General features: G+C 35.5%; 1 protein-coding gene and 1 long non-coding RNA gene across 4 annotated transcripts in view; both read left to right on the top strand.

The window, feature by feature from the left end:
* Window positions 1-27,570, top strand: part of GBE1 (1,4-alpha-glucan branching enzyme 1) — a 289,276-nt gene that overhangs the window by 148,428 nt on the left and 113,278 nt on the right. The gene's annotated exons all lie outside the window — the stretch shown is intronic.
* On the top strand, window positions 223-25,108 carry LOC121036093 (uncharacterized). The gene is made up of 3 exons (XR_005793232.1): window positions 223-2,614; window positions 14,127-14,130; window positions 25,094-25,108. It is a non-coding gene; the product is annotated as an uncharacterized LOC121036093 (long non-coding RNA).

The following is a 27,570-nucleotide window of genomic DNA, read 5'->3' as shown; positions in this document are numbered from 1 at the left end:
TATTATTTTTTAATGTTATTTATTTTTGAGGCATAGAGTGAGCAGGGGAGGGGGGGGGAGAGAGAGAGAGAGAGAGAGAGAGAGAGAGAGAGAGAGAATCCCAAGGAGTCTCTGAGCTGTCAGCCCAGAACCTGACAAGTGCTTGAACCCACGAACCATGAGATCATGACCTGAGCCGAAATCAAGAGTCAGGTGCTTAAAACAGACTAAGCCAGCCAGGCACTCTGACAAAGTGTTATTATTCAGAGTCCCCTTATAATAAGCTAGCATGGGCTTTGCTTGACCTACAGTTTGTCCTTCTTGCTTCTGCCATGAGCTCATCGCCCAACTTGTGCGGTTACATTTGAAAGGCTATCAGAAATAGTCTATCTCTCCATCTTTTCCCAGACCTTTCCAGAAGTAAGGTATCTCACATCTCCTGTACAAGAAGAGAATTTAGGGAGCTTAGTGATGAAATGAAGTGGATAAACATAGCAAACACTTTCAGGCCATAGGGGTGGTGAGAGAAGCATTGAAGGCCGCTGTCTCTGCTGTCAGGCTGCGGGCTGGCAGGGTCAGTGGGAAAAATGGGAAATGAGAGGCAAGGTGTACATTAAATAATCATGCAAAACAGAAACCAACAATCCTCCTGAGGAGCATATAGAATAATACTGTCCAAAAGGAATATAATGTAAACCACGTACTTAATTTTAAATATTCTAGTGTCCACATCCATCTCTAAAGTGGTGATTAAAGGGACCTACCTCATGATGCTGCTGGAAGATTTTAAATGTGAAAAATATGTAAAATTCTTAGCATAGTTCCTGAATATAGTAAGAATCAGTTTTGTTTCTTAAAACTTCCATGGTTTATTCCACATCCAGACTGAATTGTTGAGCTCAGATTTATGTGTCATACAAACTCTGAATGCGTATCCATTTAACAATTACATCTCCTATTTATATTATGTCCAAATTATTTTTCAAATCAAGATCGTCTTTTCTACTCCCTGCACTGAGTTAAATGCTTTTATTTGATTATCTACCTTCACTCCTTGCTCTCTTACCTGCAAATATATGTTTTATTTATGTCAGTTATTGAATTATGTTGTTGTAATTGAGTCTTTTCTCCTGTATACCAAGCATGAATGTAAGCTTCAGCAAGGCAAAGACAATGTTTGCCTTGTTTCTCTCTAGAACAATGCTCGACTCATTTAGACACAAATTTATTGAATGGATAAATAAATGAATGAATGTATTTATGCTTTCTAGTGTTCCCAAATGACAATATAGATCTCATCCATCTTATAACCCTATTGTTTAGCACACTCTCTCAGAACGTACCAGAGCAGACTGTCAAATGTTTGTCCAGCTGAGCAACAATGAAACCCATTATCTCTACAGAGTAATACTTTAGGTCCTTTTATTCCCAGTAATAGCAAATAGTCTTTCAGTTAATTCATGAAGTAACAATAGCATCAAGGTTTCTCACTGGCTCTTTGTTCCAGTATAACTGTGGGAAATGATCCACTGAGGAAGAAAGTTCAGCAGGATATCAATGTGTGTCACGTGAAGAGTGTTCAGTGCTCAAATAAATTTGGAAAACCTTGAACTAAATCAAGTTCAACACATTTCTTTATAGTTAAAATTCTTGGGATGTTTAATTAGCTAATGTGCATTTTGAACCTCCTAGTAAGGGCTATACAATAACACTTTATTTCTCACATTTCTTTGGCCTTGAAGTACTTCAGTGCACTTTGATGAGAATTAAAAAAATTAAAAAAATCTTAACATGGCTTAAGAGGTTTTTGAAGGACCTGTATCTGCTCTCATCTTAACATATTCTTTCTATTGCTCATTAATCTCTTACCACTCTGGTGCTTTTCCTGCATCGGGGCCTCTGCACATGCTTCTCTCTCTGCTTTGAGCATTTCCCTTGTATGGCTATCTCCTATGTGTTTTCCAGTCCACAGTGTAAAAGCCCCTTCTTTACCAGTGTAAATTCCCCTGGAATGTTTATTTGTGGCTTCTTCTTTTTATCTGTCATTTATTTATGATAATCTGTGGCTAAAATTTGTGATAGTCACATTCTGTATTTTAAAATAGTTAAAAATTACCTATTTTTCCTTTGATCTCATAGTTAGGAAATATACCGTTGTATCAGTTGGGCATGTGAAAATTCCATATTATAAACATTGTTAATGGTGTCTATATTTTTGTAAAGAATATCCTACTTGAAATTTGTATCCTTGACATAAAGTGAAAATTTTCACTAATCCTTTAACCAATAAAGGTATAGTGACAGTAACATGTGGTAGTTAGGGGAGGGAATTAGGGGAGATTTGCTTTGTCATTCAAGCTCTTCTGTGTCTAGGCTATGCGCAGCTCCTTCCCAAGGGGTGCTCATCGCTTTTAATTATGTACTTCACTGAAACCTTCATATTTCCATCTCTTCTTTACCACTCCCAAACCCCTATCAACATGTCGTATCCTTTATAATGTATGTTTTGAAGAAATGAAACTTCTTTATTATTATTTCCTCAAGCAGAAAATAATAGCACAACCTGCTTCAGGATTTACACTTATTTAAGAAAATACTATGTATTAGTCTTCCTGCAACAGCGCATCAAAAGTTTGTCTAGCTGGGGCGCCTGGGTGGCGCAGTTGGTTAAGCATCCGAGTTCAGCCAGGTCACGATCTCGCGGTCCGGGAGTTCGAGCCCCGCGTCAGGCTCTGGGCTGATGGCTCAGAGCCTGGAGCCTGTTTCCGATTCTGTGTCTCCCTCTCTCTCTGCCCCTCCCCCGTTCATGCTCTGTCTCTCTCTGTCCCAAAAATGAATAAACGTTGAAAAAAAAAAAAATTAAAAGCCTTAATATATGCTCTGTCAGTGAGCCCGACATGGGCTCAAACCCACAAACAGTGGGATCATGACCTGAGCTGAAACCGAGTCAGATGCCCAACCGACTGAGCCACCCAAGCACCCCTAAACTTAAGTAATTTAGAGATGCCAGGAACAAACCTGAGGCAGGTTTTTCTGCAGGATGCATTAACATCCTGGAGAAATTCGAAAGGTGATTCTTGTATGTGCTTATAAATTGTATTACTGCATAGATATTAACTAGCTCACATGAATATGCTGTAGGTTGTTTTCCTGTGTTTTCTCATCATTTACATACGTGTGTGTTTGTAGACACATCTAAAATCTGAAAGTTCATACAGATTAATCATAGATTAGTTAACATTTTGGTTTCTTTCACTTCACTACAGCTCATAATCTCCACACCCCTAAGATTGACAGAAAATAGGATAGAATATAAATTTCTAGGCTGTTCAAGTGGATTTGTTTTAAAGCAAAGGGAGTTTTGTTTTAAAAATAGATATGAAATGCTTTCTCTGTATTAGAAATGTCTGTTAAATGTGTTAAGAGAACATAAGTGTGTTCAATATGTATATTACATATGTATATAAAGTGAACTTCTCAGTGTCTTAGCTTTTTAAAATGAGTAAATAAGTATTAGGAGCCGGAGGCTTTCTGGACACTTGTTGAGGATTAAGTAATTTGTTGTTGAGAATCACTTATCAGAAATATTTTTGGCATATTGAAATGCTGATTTAACTAAGTTATTTAGCAAAAGATGTATTGAGTACTTACACAATGAGTACATTGTGTACCCAACATGTCTAAACCCTGGGCATGAGGCAGTAAAAACAAAACAAAACAAAAAACAGTAGGACACCAGTCCTCAGAACCCTGCCTGTGGGGAAGGGACCATATAAAGGAAATTTCCAGATATTGGCGGGTTCCATGAAGAAAACTAAAGCTAGCTGGTTCAGTATTGTGTTGCATGACAGCTGTCTTTTAGTGTGGTCAAGGTAATCATTTCTAAAGAGGTGATATTTAAACAGAGACCTGAATGGAAGGGTACAATATAAAATTCAGTATAAAATCCAGTGTGAACCGTGAGGAGAAAAGCAATTGTGAAGTCCCTGTGTGGGGGGATGAACAGGCTTGGTGTCTTCAAGAGAAGGCAAGAGAGATGTAGGATGGTAAGCAAGAGAGAATTTTGGGAAACTCCAGAGAGTTTGGTGGCAGTTTTCAGATCCTGGAGCCTTGTAAGACCTTACAAGGATTTTGGATTTTCTTCTATTTTAGTCAATTCATTCTGTTTGATGGGAACCTGCTAAAAGATTTGGATCATGGGAATGGTGTGACAATATTGAAAAGGTAATTCTGCCCACTCTAGGATAAAGTAGATGGTGGAGAGGTGTGGGGCAGGTGTGCAGTTGGTGGGCTGGCAGTTTAAAACTAGAAGTTACCTGCTAATGGAAGTTATTTCAAGTTATGAGGTTGTATCAGAGCACTCAAAGAGTGAGGATGAGGAGAGCCATGGTCTGCCCCTGAGCTCTGAGTTACTCTCACACGCAGAGGTCAGGAAGACAAACAGAAGGCAGCTAAGAAGACAGGGAAGGATCCGCAGGTGAAATAGGAGGTAGAGTCCACCAATGCCAACTGCATCTGCAGGGCCCAGGACCACAGATTTGGACTGATGGTCGTTTATTTGGAGTAAAAAGAGTTTTGGTGGAATGGTTGGGCTAGAACTCCGATTCAGTCACGCTACTGGGTATTTACCCAAATATTACAAAAACACTAATGTGAAGGGCTACATTTAGCACTCCTGTGTGTATTGCAGCATTATTTATAACAGCCAAATTATGGAAGTAGCCTAAATGTCCATCAGTGAGGGATAAAGAAGATGTGGTATGTATATAAAAAATGGAATATTATTCAGCCATAGAAAAGAAAGAAATCTTGCCATTTGCAACAACATGGATGGATCTAGAGAGTATTATGCTAAGTGAAATAAGTCAGAGAAAGACAATTACCGTATGATTTCACTCATATGTGGAATTTAAGATACAAAGCAGATTAACATATGGGGAAAAACAGAGAGAAACCGAGAAACAGACTCTTATGTATAGAGAACAGAGGGTTACCAGAAGGGAAGTGAGTAGGGAGATGTGTGAAATAGGTGATGAGGAGGAAAAGTACACTTATCTCAATGAGCACTGAGTAATATATAGAAGTGTTGAATCATTATACTATACACCTGAAACTAATATAAGGTACCCTGGGATTAAAATTAAAAAAAAATAAATAAAGTTCTGATTCAGATGGGTTAAGAAGAGAATGGCAAGTGAGAAAATCAAGGCAGCAAGTATAGATAAATTTGACGAGGAGTTATTCTTTAACGGGGAGCTAAAAGGGAGGGTTAACATCAGAAAATTTATTTTAAGGTAAGAATATTTCAGCCAATGGAATTGAACTGATAGAGAAGGAGAAATTGCTAAGTCAGCAGAGAATGGGTAACTACAGGTGCAAACCACTTCAGAAGGGAATAAAAGATGGGATTTGGTGTACCAGTGGAGGGTTGCTCTTGGAAAAGTTCAGGGACAATTCACTGATGGAATAGGAGGCAGAGTCTTTGGGTTTTAACCAGTGAGGGGGGTAGATTTGATCAGGGTTTGATGATGTCTTCTAATTGATTGTATTTTTCCAATTAAATATAAAAAGCTGGACAAGCCACTGAAAGTGAAAAGTTAAGGGAGAGGTACTAGAAATTCCAGGTGAGAAGAGGTGTAGAATTGTCATGTGAGAGAGTGGGGGAGTTGTTTCATTAAGGAAATATGATGAGATTCCTGAGTAATTCTGAGGACCCACCCAGGTTTGAGCTAAGCAAAAAAGTTAAATTTGATCAGGGCTAGGGTTCTGCTAGACTCGGGGCCTTCTCTTAAATCCCTATGAGGGCTGTTTTAAAGTTGGGAGAAGCACAGTCTCCTAGGATTCCCTCAGTAGATTTTCGAGTGACATTTGCCTTCTCCATTTCCCTTAAATTTTCGTAGAGTTCATTTTTCCAGTTAATAACAGAGTCATAGTTTTTTCAGGTAAGATCTATTAAGTAATCAGTCACAGCAGGGGGTATAATTAACTATAAGTTAAGTAAGCTTGAGAGACAAGTGATTTGAATATACTCAATTCATCACCAAGTACATTCTTTATAGTTTTACTGGAGTGATCTTTCTCAAATGCAGATTTGGTGTGTGACTCGCAAAGGTAAATCATTGTGTGGTAAGCCATAGCCATCTAAACAGACGGATGCTAACAGCTCTGGTGAAAATGGAGATCTACTGTCGCTTGTAGAATCTCTCACACTTGAGGCTGCCTCCTCCTTATAGATTATGTCACAGCTGGATACTTGATCATATAGGATAGAAATATGGGACCCAGAGACATAGAAAACAGCGTTTCATATGCCAGTTAATCTATATCAAATATGACTCCAAGTATTTCTCAGATATTATTCTTATTGTTTCTAGTCCCACTGACCAAAGCTGGGATCCTTTAGATTGCCCGAATGGTCCTGAGCACAAAAATGCCATTGTTCGCTAGGTAGTTAGAATTGCAGTTAGTAGTAGACGACACATAGCTATTGTCCAGTTGGCAGCTATGTCAGGAAGAGCCTGGTGGTTGTGTATGTGTGTGTGCATGTGCACATGTGTTTGAAATAGTACATGGGGTGTGACAACAGAATCCTAACTCCTTGGATTTTTCTCCAGGTCAGAAACTAGGTTTCATGGGTACATTCAATTACAACTTTTTGATGGATGAAAGGATCTAATTCTAAATTTTAAGAAAATACACATATTAAAAGATGTGGCATTATTTTTAAAAGTTACTTGTAATAGGGATGTGGCGACATTTCTTCTATATTGTATGGATGCCCTTGGCCAGTCTCTGGGAAGAAGCACACAAATCTTAAAAACAATAGACAGTAGTTGCAATGAGTCATTCCTGTGTCCTGAGGCATCAAGGTAGGGTGTTTGCTCCACTGTCTACTCTCTCAACCCCTTGATTCCCATCTGGTGAGTGCTGAGGTATGTCAGAGGGGAAAGGACCACATATTTAAAGTAGTTCTACTAGATGATGAATTCTAGGTTCTTGGCAAACTAGGAGCTCTAATTAATTAATATCTGACCTCTTACTAACTCTCTAAATTCTACAATATAGAGTTCCTCTCACACACTGAGTCTGTGCCTTTACACATGCTAATTATTCCTTCTCCTTTGGAACGCTCTCCCTTCTCTACTTTCTGAAGTATCTTATATTTCAAGACCAAATATCTATCTCCCCTCATAGGAAACCTTCATAAAAGCCTTCCGGTTACCACCTCAGTACCTGCCCCCTTAACTCTTCTCTTTCCTTATTCATTTCAACAGATGTAATCTGGACTTCCCCTTCTTAAATACTTAATTTATAGGCCTAATAATGTGTAACATTGAAAAACTCCCCATGTTAATATTTTGTACTGGACAACATGTCACTTCAGTGGACTGCCTTGTTTTTGTTTTTTAAAGTAGGCACCACTTCCAATATGGGACTCAAACTGACAACCCTGAGCTCAAGAGTCAGCCAGGTGCCCCCAATGACCTGCCTTTTGACTTTATTTCCACATCATGTGTTTGTTCTCCAATGCAGATGCTTATTAACTACTAGAATCATACCTAAAAGTATATATCTTGAGAGAGTAGTACTCTGTACATTTCTTGAGATATTTTGATGCAAAATGCTCTGTCCATTCCCTTTGGCTTTTGATATTAAAAATTATTTTGATATTAAAAATTGATTTAAAAATTAATTAAAAATTATTAAAAAATATTTTCATCTTCTCATGCTGCCATGCAGTATAGACTTTTAACTGATATATTTTATATCATTCTGTTTTAATTTTGTGTGCTCTGAGTAATTTATGAAACTTTTAAAAAATAAGAAATCATGATATATTTTTAATATATCAACTGATATATAAAGTCTACTTCTTCCTAAGTGTGGAGATAATTTATTTTATAAATTTATATATATATTTATTGTCATGACATTTTAATACTATACTGTTTTTTACTTACGATGGAAAGGTTTTACTCTAAGAGACCTACTAAAAAGAAAGCAAATAGAAAAACTTTATTTTAAATGTAAAATGATGCTTTGCTTCTTCACATTAAAATGCATTTAAAAATGTCAAAATAAAACATGTAAAGCCAAAATTAAATCTCTTGATCACATTTTTGAAAAGTGATAACTCTCTATTTTAATTAAGTCCCTAAAGAATTTTTAAATGTGAATGTCTGTGACCTAGAGGATAATTTTCAAACAATTATGTATATAATTATTTGCTGTGCAGTTTTTCTCAATTCCACATAGTCATAATTTTATCAAGTACTTCTCTTACCCACCCCCCATGAAACATATGTTAAGTATTAAATGATTTTTAAGTTCCAAACTACCATCTCATTATCATATCTATCATGGCATATAATTAACTGCCAAATTAATCATTTTTATTTATAAACAATTTATATAAATATAAAAATACAGAAATATGCACTTAAATATAGAAATAAGTGATCAAATTGTCAATTTTATTTAATTAGCATAGTAGCCTAGAATTGTACATTTAATATATGTCGGATGTATTATTCTCATTTCTCTTTATTCCGACGTCAACATGGGCAAATATAGCAGAAGACCATGAAACCCCTATGTTCATTCTCAGTTTAAGTTGAAAAATTACATATATCTATATCTATATCTATAGATGGATAAATTTGAGTCAACTCAGTATAGATGTGGAATATCACAGTTATAGTTCAGCTGCAGTGCTCAACATCTACATAAAATGGTTATTTATGCTGCTTTTTATATGATGGAGCCCAATGTGTCAATATCATGTGTTTATATTAATTTATATTTGTATTAATATAATTTATATTAATGTATTTCTCATATATTTAATATTTGTTATAAAATCATAAATCATTTAAGATTATAATTTTATTCATATTATTTTGATATAATTGAAAGAATCAGTGTTTGTAAAGTGTCTCATATACAAGTTCAAAGATTTTCAAGGGTGTATTAGGTAAGGCGTTTCTGAGTATGTGGCAGTTTTTCAGGTCCAGAAAGTGCTTGATGAGTAGGTTTACTAAAAGGTAAAAATCAATAATGGAACACAAATATCTCTGGCTCTAGTCATAACTTTTCTAGTAGGTGTGTAAATAAGTAATCTTACTTTCTCAGTGACGTATTCTATAGATATATATTGTAACTTGGCATACACTCATCCCTAAACTGTTTCTACAAAGGAGAATTCAGTGTAGGAGATGTTATCAGTGAAACTTCTGAGCTATGGGAGACAAGTGAGGCAATAACATCAAAGTGAACTGGAGTGGAAGTAAACCAGTGTTGACTGAGAATGTCAAAGGCAAAAGAAAACTTCTCACTGCTATTCAAAGTTCATTATTCTCTGTCATTCTGATGCTTAAATTTTTGTATCAACTTAGCTCAGCTAAGAGATGTCCAGATACCTGGTAAAGATTATTTTGGGGTATGTCTGTGAGGGTGTTTCTGGAAGAGATTGGCATACGATTTAGCAGGCTGAGTAAAGAGGTTTGTCGGCCAGTGTGGGCCTGGTATCATCCGATACTTTTAGGACCTGAATGGTACAAAATGGTGAAGAAAGGGCAAATTCTTTCTCTTCTTGTGTTGGGACATCTATCTTTTCCTCCTCTTGGATATTGGAGTTCCTGGCCATTGGACTCTGGGAGTCATGGCAGTTGCCCCATGGTTCTCAGGCCTTCAGCTTGGGGCTGGGAGTTACACCATCAGCTCCGCCTTGAACTGAATTATATATATCATTGGCTTTCCTGGTTCTCCGGCTGGCAGAAGGCAGATTGTGGGACTTGTCTGCCTCCACAACTGCATGAGCCAATTCCTATAATAAGTGCACTCATATATGCCCATATATATCTTATTGGTTTTGTTTCTCCGAAGAACCTAGACTAATATAGTCATATTTAAAAATTAACAAATGACTTTCATTGGTATCATTTGAATTCATGGACTGTGGAGTTGTAAGAATCTTCTGATGCAAACTAGTCCACCCTGTCTTTAGGAGTAGGGATTATATCTATGCACCATTTTTCTTGGTGTATAGTTTTCTACAATCCTTTTGGAAAACAATTTGTCAGTACTTATATTTAAAAATGAGGGGCGCCTGGGTGACTCAGTCGGTTGAGCGTCCGATTTCAGCCCAGGTCATGATCTCACGGTCCGTGTGTTCGAGCCCCGCATCGGGCTCTGTGCTGACAGCTCAGAGCCCGGAGCCTGTTTCAGATTCTGTGTCTCCCTCTCTCTCTGACCCTCCCCTGTTCATGCTGTGTCTCTCTCTGTCTCAAAAATAAATAAACATTAAAAAAAATTTTTTTTTAAAAATGCTATAGCATGATCACTGAATTATTCCAATTAAGGCGTTTAATTCTAAGGCTGTATAAACCTATTATATACTGAAAAGAAAATACTTTATACATAAAGGTATTTATCACAAGATTATTACCAGGAAACCAGTCGAAAATACACTGAAGGAATGACAGGGAAATTAGACATTTTGGGAGAGAGGAAGAAAGAGAATGTGTGGACAGCAGTCCTATCCTAAAAGAATTGCTAAGGGAAGTTCTCAAAACAGAAAGGAGGTGATAAAGGAATACTGGAATATCAGTAAGAAAGAAAGTGGGAAAAGTAAAAATATGGGTAAATAAAAAAATGCAGGTAAATACAATACAACAAAATTCCTTGTCTTTAGTTTTTAAGTTATGTCACTCTGCAGACATCAAAAAGGTAATAAGGGAATACAAGGAACAACTTTACTTACTCAAATTACAAACTAAGATGAAATGTATCTATTCCTTGAACACCACTATCACAACCCCTCCCTTATGAAAAAGATTATTTGAATGGCATATAACTATTAATGAAATTTGATTTGTAACTTAAAAGCACGCACATAAAAAAATCAACAGCTGTTTTGAATGGTTAGTTCTATGAGACATTTAAAGAATTCATACTACCTCATGTCATAATCTCATGGTTCATGTGTTTGAGCCCTGCATAGGGCTCTGGGTTGACAGAGCCTGGAGCCTGCTTTGGATTCTGCATTTCCCTCTCTCTCTCTGCCATTTCCCTGCTCTCTCTGTCTCTCTCTCTCTCTCAAAAATAACATTTTTAAAAAATGAAAAAAAGAATTCACACTAATTTTGCACAGTCTTGTCCAGAAAATAGTAAAAGAAGAAACACTTCTAAATTCATTTATGAAGCAGGTATTGCCCTGATATCAGTACCAGATAAGGATAATAATAAAAAAGAAACTACGGATCAGTGTTCCTTATAAATGTAGACACCAACATTCTTAACAAAATATTGACAAATACAATTCAGCAATACATAAAAATAATTGTACACCATAACCAAGAGGCTTTATTCAAGTGATGTGAGGCTTTTCAATACTTAAAATCAATTAATGTAGTCCATTATACTAACAAGAAAAAAAAATCATCATATTCGTTGATACAGAAAAAGGCTTTTATAAAATTTAATACCTACTTATAATGAAATGTCTCAGAAAAATGGAAATAGAGGACTCCCTAAATTTGGCAGAGTATCTACTAAAAACCACACATCTAATAATATAATTAATGGCTAAAGACTAAGTGCTCCCTCCACACCCAAGTTTGGGAACAAGACAAGGATGTCTGTTCTCATCATTCTTATGTAACATAGTGTTGGAAGTCCTAATCAATGAATAAAAGGAATGGAAGGGAAGATGGATTGGAATAGAAGAAATAATATTGTCCCTATTTGCAAAAGATATGTAGAAAATCTCAAGGCATACATACAAACAAAAATCCTCCAAAATCTAAGAAGTTTAGCAAGGTTGCAAGATGCAAGAAAAATATATATATAAAAAAAATCATTCTCTTTCTGTATATTAGCAGTGAATATGATCTTTAAAAATTAAAAATATGCCGTTTATAATTGTTCTCCCTTCCTTCCTACCTCCCTTCCTTCATCTTTACTTCTCTTTCTTTGTCCCTCCTGTGTTCCATCTCTTTTCTCCTGTAAAAGAAATATTTAGGTACAAATCTAATAAAATATATACAGGACTGTATGCTGAAAACTATAAAACAAATGAAATAAAAAGACCCTAAATAAGTGGAAATGCATACTGTGCTCATAGATTAGAAGATTCAACATAGCCAAGATGTTATTTCTTCCCAAATAAAAAATAAATTCCTATCAAAATCTTATGAAGAATTTTTATACATATAAAGGAGATCATTCTAAAGTTATGTGAAAAGGCAAAGCAATTGTTTTAGAATAGCTAAAACAGTCTTGTAAAAGAGGAATAAAATGGGAGGATTCAAGCTTCCCAATTTTAAGACTTATTATATAGTTACAGTAATCAAGACTGTGGTATCAGTGGAGGGACAGAATCTATCTATCTATCTATCTATCTATCTATCTATCTATCTATCTATCTATCTATATATATTTGGTTAATAAACAGATGAGAATGCATTCATGCATTCAATATCATTAGCCACTAAAACTACAATGAGAGAGGCACCTGAGTGGCTCGGTCGGTTAAGCGTCTGACTTCTGCTCAGGTCATGATCTCATGGCTGGTGAGTTCGAGCCCCGCGTGAGGGTCTGTGTTGACAGTTCGGGCCCTGGAGCCTGCTTCAGATTCTGTGTCTCCGTCTCTCTCTGCCCCTCCTCCACTTATATTCTGTCTCTCTCCCTCTCTCTCAAAAATAAATAAACTTTAAAAAAATTGAAAAATAAAACCACAATGAGATATCACCACATACCTATCTGAATGGCTAAAATTAAAAATGGTGACAACACGAAATGCTAGCAAGGATGTCAAGAGGCATCATTCTTAGTGGGAATGTTAAATGTTATAATCACTCTGTGAAACAGTGTGATACTTGTAAAGCTAAATATACAACTATCTTACAACCCAACAATCATACTTTGGAATATTTATCCCAAAGAAATTGCCCCCCCGCCAACACACACACACAAAAACGGCTACACCAATGTTCATAGCAGCTTTTTCATAATGCCCAGTAACCAGATACAACCCAGGTATGTTTCAAAGGATGAATGGTTAAACAAATTGTACTCCATACCATGGAATACTATTCAGCAATAAAAAGGAACACTGCATGGTATATACAGCAATTTGGATTAATTTCCAGAGGATTATGCTAAGAGGAAAAAGCCTATCGTTAACACATGCATGATATATCCTTTCATATATCATTCTTGTAGTGACAGAATAAAGAAATGGAGAATAAGTTAGTGCTTGCCAGGGGGTAAGGATCATGGTGGGAACCCAGGAGGAAAGTGGGTGTGACCATAAAAGGGCATCAGGTGAGCTACTTCTAGTGATGTAACTGTTCTGTATCTTGACTATCAATGCCAATACCTTGGCTGTGATATTGTACCACAGTTTTCCAAATGTTACCATTTGAGGAAACCAGATAAAGTGTATACAGGATCTCTCTGTATTATTTCTTATAACTATATGGTAGTCTACAATTATCTCAAAATCAAAAGTTTAATTTAAAATTTTAAAAGCCTCATATATTAACTAACTGGAATTTAAATAAAAACTTGAAAAAAATTTAAAAGCCTCTTTACAAAAGAAACAAAGTGGCTGGGAGAAAGCATATAAAAATGTTAATGGTTATTTAACTATTACCACTCACAGGCACTTGACTGTAGCTTCATTTTAAAAAACTGATGTAGGTGATAACTTTTCAAATAGATTTTTTTTAAGTAATTTGTGTTTAAATTTAGTGAAATCAAGACATCTGGTGTGCATGCAGTCTTAGAACATCAATGCCAATTAAAATCATTGTGGTTCAAAGCTGATCCTTAACTTTAAAACTCAGGTTTTCCCCTTAGACTAGAATGAGCTAGAGAGGAAATACACTCAATTTGTAAGAGAAAACTATAAAACAAATGCGGATCTAATAATAGTAGATGGAGTGTATGCCTTAAAAAGTTATCAAGATCCTTGTATTCAATAAGCAAGTTACCTTTGTTTGGTTCCAAAGAGTTTTTTATTTTTAAATTTTTTTTTAATGTTTTATTTATTTTTGACAGAGAGGGAGAGAGAGACAGAGCATGAGTGGGGGAGGGGCAGAGAGAGAGGGAGACACGGATTCGGAAGCAGGCTCCAGGCTCAGAGCTGTCAGCACAGTGCCTGATGCGGGGCTCGAACTCGTGAACCACGAGATTGTGACCTGAGCTGAAGTCGGACGCTCAACCGACTGAGCCACCCAGGCGCCCCCCAAAGAGTTTTTTAACCCAAATAAGTAATTTTAAGGTTTCTTAAATGAGCATAGAATTAACACTATAATAGTAACATGGTCTTAGAAGATAGGTAATCTTAGTAAATTTCTAATGAACCACTCCTGTCTAACAAGTGCTATTATCCCTATGTAACTGGAAAGTTGGGTTCATTACCTAGCGTTCCTTTCTTCCCACCACTCCTAGATTAGTACTGATTAATACATATTACTGGGGCGCCTGGGTGGCTCAGTCAGTTGGGTGTCCGACTTCTGCTCAGGTCATGATCTCACAGCTGGTGAGTTTGAGCCCTGCGTCAGGCTCTCTGCTGACAGCCCGGAGCCTGGAGCCTGCTTCGGATTCTGTGTCTCCCTCTCTCTCTCTACCCTCCTCATCTCAGCTCTGTCTCAAAAATGAATAAACATTAAAAAAATTTTTTTTTAAATACATATTATTAAGATTAGTAATAGTGTTTGCTTTTACTAGGCCTAATACAGATCATTGCTCTTTCCTCAATACATGAACTTTCTTGAGATTTTTCTCACATTCCTCAGTACATGCTGGTTTTGACAATTCACACTTGTCACTGTGATTGTATTTGGGTATTCTGTAACTCCTCATCAAAAAAGAAAAAGGGGGGTGGTTATTTATAAACTATATCTTAGTTAAATTTATTTCTTCCGCTTACAAATGTTATTCATTATATGCTGGTATTTATTTTACTCTGAGATGTTTTCTTTCTCAGTCTGCGAGCTGTCTCACTGTAGAGAATTCTCATACTAGAAAGTTCGTAGACACAAGACTTTGAAGAGGCCTCAGCATCATAGTTTAATCTTTAGTCCTTTCTTCAGTATCCTTCATTCTGCTTGCCCTTGCCTGTCTTCCTTAGTGTGAAACTTATCTCATGAGGTAGGCCATTCCATCTTTGGACCAGTCTCCCAAATAGAAAAAAAAATTTGTCATATTGAGTTAAAATACCTGTCTACCAGCTTGTAACCCATGAAAGTTCACACAACAGATCCAGTTGCTTTTCTACACAGTGTGTGTATTTGAATATTATAGACTGGGGTTCTTTCTATTTCCAGAGCAAGTATTTCCATTTTCTTCCCAATTGTTTTTCCTATTGTGTTACAGGGTTTTGAGTTCTTATTTATTTAGCAAGTATAAATTTATATCCCTCTTAAGTGTGGAATTCTAAACTAAACGTCACATACCAGATGACTTGTAACTATATCATAGTATATTTTAGTCTGGAATGTCTTAGCCATTGCCCAGTACAGGCATAACTTGTATTCTTGTTATTTGCCCCTTACTTTATACTTCAAAACTACAACTGTGTCAAAACACTAGTCCTATAAAAGAATTGGTGCTGTTCTGTCTTCTAGATTTCTAAATAATTTGTAAACAAGGTAAGGGGGGGGGATCACTCTTTAGTGACAATGTTTCATTTTTTTAACCTCATTTAATCTCCACTGAGAATATTGTAAAGATTACCTTTTTTTTAAAAAAACAACTCAATATATATGTAGTCAAAATCTTAAAACCAATCATTTAATTTGAATTGAATTCCAAAAGATCGCTAAATTAAATCCCCTGCTATACTTAGTGAATGAAGGTAATACGTTAAAAGAGGAAAAGCAGACCACGTATATGTTTTCAACAGGCTAAATTGAAAACTTGTCTGTGCTCACAGTCCAGTTCTTCAGAATTATAAAACTGAACTTGAAAGCACCCTGGTCACCTCTGACCCACTTTGGAACACAGTGGTCACCACTGAAGAGGAAAGTGGTAGTTTCTTTTCAAGTAGAGCCACCTGCTATCACAGGTGTTATCAACAAGCCATTGTTATTTTTGCTTCAGCCAGCCATTGTGATAATAGCCTTTCTGAGGTTCCTGGGCCACTTTCAAACTTTTGTCTCTGAAAAGCCACATTAGAAATGTATATCCCACCTCGAATTTATCAAAATCACTTTTTATTTCTTCTCTTAATAAGATCATAAACCGTCAAAGAAGCCTTTGCTTATGAAGTGTTAGGAATTACGAGAAACAAATGCAAGCGTTTTATCTATAAACACGACAAATATTTTATTCTCAAAAGTGTATTTGTCTTCAACTACATATTCCTCTATTTTATCTTTAAAGAGACTGCTTTTTATCAAATAAACCATTGCCAAAGACTAACAAGTAACTATAAAACAAAGCATCTTTCAAATTATTTATTTGATTAACTTGCTATATCAAACAAAGTTCATAGAATTGTATCCCAGGATGGTAACGGAGAGATGTGGAAACATCGTGTTCAGACTTGCTTTTGCTGGCCTAATACTGAAGTTGCTCTAGTGATAGAGAAGGTGCATTTTGAACTAATGGGGTAGACATGTAACACAGGACATCATAATTGTTTGAAAAAAAATCAGTAAATTATCATAAGAATTAATACTTGAGAGCAATACTGATTTCTATGTATGGCCATTATTTTTTTGACCTTTCCACTTATTTACAGGCCTATTTCATTCTCTGCTCACATTTATATCTTTATTAACTTTGTGCATCCTTTTTTTTCTCTTTTTTCCTCCTTTATCCCTCATGTAACTGACTATGAATGAATTGAAATCACATTTTTATGTTAGTGAAAAGGCAGAATGCCAAATTTTAGCTGTTTGAGGCTCATTTGTGAGAAATTTTTGTGCTTACAATATCTGACATCTGCATTAAACTGCTCTAATATTATAATTATTTCTAAAGTAGTTTGGAAAATTAGCAATCAACAGTGTCAACAAGGAAATACATTATGGTGGTAGTAAGTTAGTAGAAAGCATTTGTGAGCAAGAAGCCTCGAGAAAAGGCATGTTGGGATGGCTGGTAAAATGGCACATTGTGGTAAAACACCATTAGCTTCCTGTATTATACCTAAAATTGTATTAACTTTGTCTGTAATCGTAACAAGCAAAATAACATGAGACAGCAAAAAATAAAAACAAAACAAAAAACCTAGGAAGCAAAATGTCAGAATACTTTGGGTGGCAGGGGAACCTGTGGGTTGTAATCATTGGTATATTTGGTGTGTCTGAGAAGAAAATCTGACATTATCATTTTTTGTCTGTGAACATTGTTTTGGAAGAAGTAAAGTCCGACAGACGTGGACCAGTGTCCCAGTCTTTCACCTATCTGCCCAGGTGATTTTGGAAAATCACGTAGCCTCTCTTCTTTTAGTTTCCTCATCTCTAATTAGAGTGTAATAATCTCTGCTCTAAATGTAGTGAGAACATTAAACATAATTAAGTGGATAAAGCATTTGATCCATTCTGGATCCTTAGTAAACTTAGGGTCATGTTCTATTCTTTCTGTTTCCCCAGCATACAAACTGCCAGCAGCCAAAGGGGAGAGGAAATCATCTTCAGGAGTTAACACAATATATCATGACTGCCAGCTATCTTGTCCTGCTTATTGTTTGGGGGTCATTGAGTAATGTAGTGGGAACTGTTCACAGTGACAGTTCTATATGCCAATGAAAAAGCAAATATCAGAAACCTATTCAGTGACTTTCAGTGCATGATGTTGAAAAAGGTATTGAAAATATAGTTTGGGAGGGCTTTTCTGAAAGGGAAAAAGACGCTGTAGCCCAAATAAAGAGCTTTCCCAAATGCCTCCTTTAATCAGAGAATAACATTCAGCATTTATATTTCTTAAATAAAATTTCTCTTGAGAACAATATTCAGTAGAAGCAGCATAGTATATTTAACACCATAGCGCAGGCCGTTACTTTACTTCCGTATTGTGCAAAGGTGATGTTATGTGGCATAGCCCATAACCAGTGATTACAAAGGAGAAAACCATAGTGCATGGGTTTCAGATTCCCTCTTAGTGGAAATAAATGGTTGGTGTGGAAAGTTGACCACTGATCCAGAAAACCGTTAGTGGTTATAATGACATGCTGATATTCAACCAGTGTCCAATTTAGTGATTTTTAGCAACAAGAATTAATTTTGGTAAAAATAGCAGATTTAATTCTAAGGAACTTGAGGAGCCAATACAAAACTAATCATAAATGAACAGCATTACAAAATTCCTTGCTCAAGACATAATTTCTTCTTATATGCAATCCCCATTTATCTGTACTCTCTGTGCTGTCCTACAATAAACTAAAAACGATAACAAATATGAAAATGATAGTAAGAAATGATTAAAAGTCTATCATAAAAGTTAATGAATTAAAACAAAGCTTCACTTTTGAGAAACTTAATTACAAAGAGTTAAAGCATAGCGTAAGTTCTGTAATTTCTATGAGGCCTAGATGCTTTTTGCCCTCTTTCCTATGCGTGGTTCTCCAAGGTTGAGTAAATAACCAGGAGGGACCTTGTGATACAATGTGCACAACAAAGGACTGGAAGTTCTGATGTCTAAGTCCGGGCTTCCTCTCCCATCTCTCATTTATTCTTTCATTTCACATATATTTACCATGTGTCCCTTAAGTGCCAGACACTCCGCTAAGCTCAGGGATACAGTAGCAACGAAACAGGGCACCTCTACTTCAGAAGCATAGATGTATTATGTCAAAGATAAATAATAAATTAATTTTGAAACTACATGCTGTTATATAATTGCTACGTAGAAAATAAAGGAACAACAACAATAGCAACAAAAACTCAAATACTAAAACAGAAAAAAGATCACAGTATCACATAAGGTAAGCAAAACATAATTATTTGAGAATGAGGATGTTGTTGTTGCTAGAGTAGCCTGGCATCCAAAGATGGCCTCTCAGATGTCCTAATTAGGGAAATCTACTTGACAGTTAAGCTGGAGTCCCATTCCGGGGCAGAGAATTCCAGGCAAAGGTGTGAAGTTCCTATTGCTGAGATGAGCTTGATTGTCCTTGAGGAACAAAAAGAAGGCCACTGTAGCTGGTTCTTAGTGGAGAGAAGGAAGTCATATTAGACTGGTGCCAGATCATATTGAATCTTGTAACCAGTTCTACAGACTAGATTTTATTCCAAGTGAGATGAGACTTAATTTAATAGGGCAGTGTCTCTCTAAATAGGCGGGAATTTGGACCGACTGTGTGTCATTGTTCTCTATCTGGCATCACACTCTATATTTGCAAAGTGCCTGGGCATTAATAGCAATAACTATAATATTATAACTATAACTGTAACTATATATATCAGATATATATAGTTTCACATATAGATAGATAAGTATTTCTAAGTGGATGGTTTTAACAGTTCATTCTGTGTCATTATGTGGGAAAAGGAATCCTAAACTATACCATGAGACTTGAAAATAATTTTGTGACCTTTTTTTTTAAAAGCTCTATTTGTAAACATAGACTAAATTCTCAAACTTTTCACCAGATATCCTGATATTCTGAGTTTTTATTTCCAAGGGGCTGCATCCATTCCAAATGCTAAGTTCTTCTATTGTTTTATCTTTTATTCTAAAATATATTTGTGTTTATTTTACCCTTAAATAGTTATTTAAATTGCTATCAACAGACAGATACTTCTAGTAGTCAAGCTGTTTTGGTTCTGCAGTGAAAGAGACCTGAGTTCAAATTCTTCCTTCTTCACTAGTCAGCTCTATGGCTCTGTGAAAGTTACATACTGACACTGGGAAAATGTGAATTTTAATTACAGACATAGGCAAACAAACTATGGCCTCTGAGCGCTTCATGCAAAGCACTTAGTGTAGGGTCTGGCATTTAGTAAGTATTCAATGTATATTTGTAATTATTAGAATTTTTAAAAATCCATTTTGTTTACTTCCAAATTGTGAGGTCAAATTGACTGTTCTGAAGATGGATCTTTGTTTATGTACATCTTTGGGGATACCAATCCAACTCTGAGAAGTCTGTTTTTAAGTAGTAGTATTTTGGCAACACTTGCCCATTTCTGCATTAATAATACTCCTGGATGCTGGAAGTTTTATTTTGCCCACTAATCTGTCCTTGATATGGATATTATAAATTATATATAGGTAAAAGTCCTTGGATATATTACAGCAATATGGGTAGATTGTTAAATTAGTCATTGCAGAATCCTTTGAAAATCTAGGCAGCAATGTGCAAATGCAAAATTTATAACTGGAGCAAACAAAAAGAAACTGATGATTCCTTAAGGATACTGATGTTTTTGTGGTTTCTTCTTTTTGTTGTCATCACCAGAGATTTATATAACATTTGGGGAAATTTTCAATATTTAATCATAAGCATTCTTATTCCAGTGTAGGCTATACAGACAGGCCACTCTAAACTAGAGGCTGGACAAATTACTTCTTTTTTTTAATTGGGGTATATGTTTGCATAAATGCCCATGTGTATTAAAATTTCTAATAAATACATGCATTGATAAGGCAATAAGATTAATGAAAAATTTAATAATTTTACTTTTCATAGTGGTAAACATGTTGTAAAATCCCCTAAACAAGAATTATAAACTGTGGGGGAAAAGGAAGGGGATAATCTTTTATTTGAGTATTCCAACAATTTTTTTTTTAAATGTTTATTTTTGAGAGAGACAGAGAGACAGAGAGAGAGACAGAGTGCCAGCAGGGAAGGGGCAGAAAGAGAGGGAGACACAGAATCTGAAGCAGGCTCCAGGCTCTGAGCTGTCAGCACAGAGCACGACGTAGGGCTCAAACTCATGAACCGCGAGATCATGACCTGAGCCAAAGTCAGACGCTCAACCAACGGAGTCACCCAGGCACCCCAGTAAATTATTTCCTAATTTGTTTTCTTCATGGAAATATGTTGCTAAAAGCCTACATCATACAAATTACAGAGGCACTTTTGTAGGTGTCCAAAGTATAATCATTGTTTAAGTCATTCCAGTGAAATAGAGTTTGTCATTTTTATTTTCCATTTCCTATTTCGAGGACTCTGAAAATGGGATTACTTAAGTAATATGTATTAGTTTAATTTGGTTTCTTTTGGTTTGTTTTTTTAGTGTTTTAATGTTGGATTTTTAAAAGTAAATGCTACTTTTTGTTATTTGAGTTTCTTAGGTTTCTATGCACCCTATTAATTCAGTTCAGGTCAATTTGTTTAAAATGAATTTAAAAAAAATATAGGACATGGTTCCTACCACATAGACATTTATGGTTAAATTGGAAAGACCAGATTTATTTGCATGAACCAGTTTATCTCCTGTTGTTTTTTATATAGCACTAATGTAAGAAATTGTCAGGAAGATTTTGTGATGCCTATGTCAGGATTTGAATAATGAGTAGTGTTTGGATAGGAAGCAAATAGCAGTGATTCTTATATTTGATTTGGGAAGGGGTAGTAGGCTCGATAGTTTTAGTTTTGTGTTTGAATGTGGATGTTTATTTTTCCAGGTCATCCAGAATTGTGTTATTGTCTAAAACACAGTATTTGATGTGATAAATCATTCGGTTTGAATTCTGTTAGCATATAGTGAAATGATTCAAATTATTTAGTATATATCGTAAGACTCAGAATTTTTTTTAGCTTAAGTTAATATTTCACTTTAACAAAAAATTATGAAATTATAAAAACAAATAATGTAGTACTCTCTTTTAAAAATTATCACATTAGGATTCAGGGCAATTATATGTTTATACTGATTTTTAAAAAGTTGGCTTGAATACAGTTTTCTTGACTCCTAATTTACTGCTGTTTCTTTGTGAATACAAATGTCTTGTTAATTTTCATTAAATAAAGTAAGCATGATTTTCTCATAAAATGCTGCAAACCAGCTTCAAAATGCTTCTTTAATTTTCCAGATTCATATATATATATATATATATATATATATATACACACACACACATATATATGTATATATATATTTAATGGATTTCAAACAGCAGCTGGTTTAGTTTGATAGGCTTTCAATTTTGCTACTTCAGTGAAGATTTAGGAGGAAAAGACGCTTAACAAGAGAGAAAAGAAAAAGAGGAGAAGAGGTTAGAGAAGGAAAAGGAAAAGAAAAAGATATCATACGGAGAGCTAGTTTAGGGATGAAGGAGCCCCAGAGAACAACGGAGGAAAGGAATAGAGTCTCAAGATGGATAGAAAGATCTGTCTGGGTTGAAGGAGACAGGAATTGGGGCAGGAGTCAAGAGAAGAGTGAAATTTGATAGGTAAAGGGGCTATGACATATAATGGGGTTTTCTCAGGAAGGTATATTACTAGAGAGAGTACTATTCCAAAGATATTCTCTTTAAAGAGAAAAATTCTGGGGGCGCCTGGGTGGCGCAGTCGGTTAAGCGTCCGACTTCAGCCAGGTCACGATGTCGCGGTCCGTGAGTTCGAGCCCCGCGTCGGGCTCTGGGCTGATGGCTCAGAGCCTGGAGCCTGTTTCTGATTCTGTGTCTCCCTCTCTCTCTGCCCCTCCCCCGTTCATGCTCTGTCTCTCTCTGTCCCAAAAATAAATAAACGTTGGAAAAATAAATAAATAAATAAATAAATAAATAAATAAATAAATAAATAAATAAAAGAGAAAAATTCTGGAAAAACATGATTACAATAGGGAAGAATACTTGAGCTTTATGTGGGGAGGTCAGTCACAAAGTGATCACATAAATATGTTCACCTTATTTTTTCTTAACCCTCACCTGTTTGTTTATTTGACAGCTAATTTGATACCTTTCTACAAAATCTGATTGTGTTGGCCACACATTGGCATCAATTTTTAAAGGAGGCACTATGTTCAATAGTACACTGGCAAAAAAAATGAATAAATAAATAAATAATACACTAGAGAACTGATAGCTTGCTATGTCTCTCAGACATGAATTGGCAGCTTTTCTGAACTAAATTTATTTCTCATAAATTTGAGTGGGCGATATATTGTTTAATTTATCGTATGGAACCTCAGTCTTCAATACCACTATCTCAGAAGCCTAGCTTCACCTCCCAAGAGTAGATTAACAGATCGTCTCAAAATACAGTGTCATACTACCATATTTTTCTCTGTATTATTAATCACTATTGTAAATAAATATATTTCCGGTATTACTTAGAAAACGTATGTCTCTCCCTTTAGACTTCAGACTCCATGAAAATGGGTATTGTTGGGGCACCGCTTGGCTCAGTTTGTTAAGTGTTTAACTCTTGATTTTGGCTCAGGTTCATGAGATCAACCCCACATTGGACTCTGTGCTGACAGCATGGAGCCTGCTTAGCATTCCCTCTCTTCCTCTCTTTCTGCCCTTCCCCTGCTCACACACTCTCTCTCTCTTTCAAAATAAATAAATACATAAAAAATTTTAAAAATTAAAAAAACAATAAAATGGATATTGTGTATTTCTCATTCATGATTCTAACCCCAGCACTGAGCATGGTGCCTGGCAGAAAGTACATACTCAAGAAATAATTGTTGAATGCATCAATAAGTAAATACTACACCATGCCAGAGAAAAAAATAAATACCAAATTAAAATATGAGGTTTGTTTTCTTTGATATTAGCCCAAACATTCTTATCTTCACGAAGATTTCCTTTTTTTTTTTTTTAATTTTTTTAATGTTTATCTTTGAGAGACAGAGTAAGAGACAGAGCGTGAGCAGGGGAGGGGCAGAGAGGGAGACACAGAATCTGAAGTGGGCTCCAGGCTCTGGGCTGTCAGCACAGAGCCCAGAGCTGTGCTCAAACTCATGAACTGTGAGATTATGACCTGAGCTGAAGTCAGACACTTAACTGACTGAGCCACCCAGGTACCCCAAAGATTCATTTTCAATTTAAAAAGGTAGTATTAGAAGACACTGGCATATTCTAATTTATAGTTAACCTATTATTTAAACAAATAAACATTTAAATTTCTTTTATTTTCTAATAGAAGCTCTCTTTAATTCCTTATTGTCAAACTGCTAATAGTATGATCATTCCATTATCTCATTTAATCCCCTTCAGGAGGGTGCTAAAATTATCTTCCATTTTACAGTTGAAAAACTGAGGCCTGGAGAAGTTAAATACCTTGTTCACGTTCATACAATTAATATGACTGTGTATTAGAGCACTGGGTATGTACCAAGGAAATTGCCCAAAACAAGAATTAATATATTCATGGTAATGCTGAATGTGGTAGTATAAGATTATACTTAAGAATTGTGGTTTTGGATTTACTTAAAAGATTCAGTTTCATCTGTACCTGTTATCCACGTGACCCTGAGTATTTTATTTAACTTTTCTAAATTTCCATTTCCTCAGCCATAAAACGTACTTGATATCATAGCCTCATTAAAGTGAGACTATATAATATGTGGAGTCTGGAAGCCAGTAGAGACTCAGGGAATTTGAATTCCTTTTTTCTTTCCTATTTAATATTTACATTTCCCCTTTCTATTCTACTCTAGCCAGCCTACCAAAAGCCAGTTCCCTTTGCAAGAATGTGTACAAATACACATTAGAGAGCTATATGCTATTTAGTAAGTTCAAGGCGAATTTGAAAACTGCTGAAGGAAGGATGGTTGAAATTTAAATATGACTAATACCAGCTTTGTACTATTTTACTTGGTTTCCCACCCCAGAACACACACACACACACACACACACACACACACACACACACACACACAACATTTCCTGAGGAACTAGGTACTTTTCTTTTTGCACCCTGCCTTAATTCTGTCCCCAGTTCACCTCCTATCTGGATTACTTATCCATTTTTAGTCTTAGAGTATATTATTGCATATTGAAAACAACTTTCATAGTGTTCTAAATATTTATATCTTTATATAAACAATACCAGTAATATCCTCAAATGTTGCCCTAAAATATTCATCATTTGGGGGTGATAGTCAAGGAAAATCTTCTTGTAGTCACTATGGTCTATGAAATTATAGTTATTTTGGACTGGAAATGAAAACTAATTACCAGATGCCTATGCTTATATATCTGCAAGGTCTTTCTTCTCCTTCATCTGTATTTTTCTCATTTATTTTTGATGCTGTTCAGATGTATTTATCTATAAGTTGCCTCAAACTATCTTTTGAAATGAAACTGGCTAAGTAAAAGTAAATAAGTATTTTATACCTAATTATAAATCTGAATAGATGGTGGGAAATTATCAAGTTCAGGAATGTATTTGTGTATAATACAAGTATTATAATAGCTTGTTTAAATATTAATTTATTAGAAACAAATCAATTAGGGGCACCTGGGTGGCTCAGTCAGTTAAGTGTCCAACTCTTTTATTTTGGCTCAGGTCATGATCTTGTGTCTTGTGAGATTGAGCCCCACATCAGGCTCTGCACTGACAGCATGGAGCCTGCTTGGGATTCTCTCTTTCCCTGTCTCTGCGTTTCTCTCTCTCCCTCCCTCCCTCCCTCCCTCCCTCCCTCCCTGCTTCCCTCCCTCCCACTCTCTCCCTCCCTCTCAAAAAATAAATAAACCATAAAAAAAAAAGGAAATCAATTAGAAGGGAAAAAATGAAAAAGCAGAAGCATATGAGCAGTTAATGTTTCTAAACTTTTACTATTAAAATAAGTTTTAAAAAGCTGACTACCTATTATGGTTTAATCTTTGTCAATAATGTGTATTTATATATGTTCAAGTCACTGTCACTTGTTTTGATCTGGAGCAGAAATTATCTTCATTCTAGAGGTAAGGGAGGATTTTTTAATCTTGTTTGAAAGACATGGATATGTGTGTATCTAGGTACTTTTGTCTATATGTATTTAAATATAATTAGCTAATTTATAGTGATTTCTTCTGGAGAAGAGCAATGTTTTGTTCAGATGAGATGTGTAATAATTTCACATAATACCTTACCTATGTTTCACCAGAGAGAGTGACTTAGTTTGGCTTTCTGGTTTCTTGACCTGCTCAACTTTTTGGAGCCTCTACTTTGAAAAAGTCCTAAGTTCTCTCCAAACTTTAGTAGGATATTTTATAGGCATTAATGCTTTGAAAAAATCACTTTTGGTAACAATCTTTGTGAGGAAGCAGAAAAATATAGAGCAATTTACAAACATATGAATATTAATTTCTTAATCACAAAGGGTAATTATTATCAGAGTGGGTTATTATTTGATTTATATTTGTCTCTTTCTTTTATATTGGACTGAAAACTTTCACTTTTGCTCTCACTGCTAATCCCTCTGGTCCCGTACTCCTCCCCAAACACACACACACACACACACACACACACACACACACACACACACACCTGCATGTGCACACACACATGCACATACATACACAGGTAAAAACACAAGCCCCTTCAAGTTTGCCTTTCCTAATCTTACTTGAGGAGGTAACCATCCTTGTTAAGAATATAGATAAAATGAGAGAAAAAAGAGACTTGAAATTTTTCAAGTATTTTTTTAAGCAAAAGTATAATTGGATATTTAGCATATAAAGGTACGATATGCTATCTTTTCCTACTTATTTCCTAGAAAATAACTGATTAGACTTATAGGTAATAGAAATAGAGGTAATTTTTATAAAATATTTAATAAGCTAAGTACAATTTAGGCCTTCAGGGAAAGAAAACGTGTTGTGATATTGAATGTAGATAACCAGGGCTCAGTGGATATAATATGATTAAACAACATATTAATTCAAATAAAATAAAGTTGTGTGGGTTGAAATACAGAAAATAATGTGATATTGAAAACTTCAAAATCATATTTTATAATAACCACCTGTGTTCTGAAATTTATATTATTACAGATTTTTAGTAGTTGAATTAACAATCTGTCTCACTAACATTTTGTGCTACTTGCTACCTAATTCTATTTGAAATTAATGTATACAATAGCCTCAATATAATTCTCAGTGTCTGAAAATCTAGATACATTTTATCATTGGTGACACTACTGTCTAGTATTGGATAGGATCATTAGATTATATTGATCATTTCCAGCTTCTCACTTAATCATTTTCTATTGACTGACAAAGTATAATTTATTTGACAAAGTATAAGCAAAAAAATACATTTTTTTCTTTAGTGATTAATTAAATTTAAATTCACATGTGAGGTGTTTTTTTTTTTAATTTTAAAAAATAGAATAGGTAGATATTACCTGCTTTTCAGTGGCAAGCCTCAATAGAGTATCTTCCTTTTGAAAATGTTATTTTTATTCTACTTCAGACTCTGTCCTTTTATTTGACATACCATATCTTCTTCATAAAAGAAAGTCTTAAAGTTCCTTCTCTGCTCAAGTTAGATTTACTGCCAGAGTTGAAATACCCCGATCAAAGCATGTGGTTTAGGGGCACCTGGGTGTCTCATTCGGTTGAGCATCTGGACTTTGGCTCAGGTCATGAGCTCATGGTCCCTGAGTTTGAGCCTCACATTGGGCTTACTGCTGTCACAGTGTCAGCTCAGAGAGCACTTGGGATCCTCTGTCCCCTTCTCTCTACCCCTCCCCTGCT

Source organism: Herpailurus yagouaroundi, unplaced genomic scaffold (assembly GCF_014898765.1).
Source record: "Herpailurus yagouaroundi ecotype Mexico unplaced genomic scaffold, PumYag 162, whole genome shotgun sequence".
In the NCBI taxonomy this organism is placed as follows: domain Eukaryota; kingdom Metazoa; phylum Chordata; class Mammalia; order Carnivora; family Felidae; genus Herpailurus; species Herpailurus yagouaroundi.
This window is presented reverse-complemented; position numbering and strand designations above follow the sequence as displayed.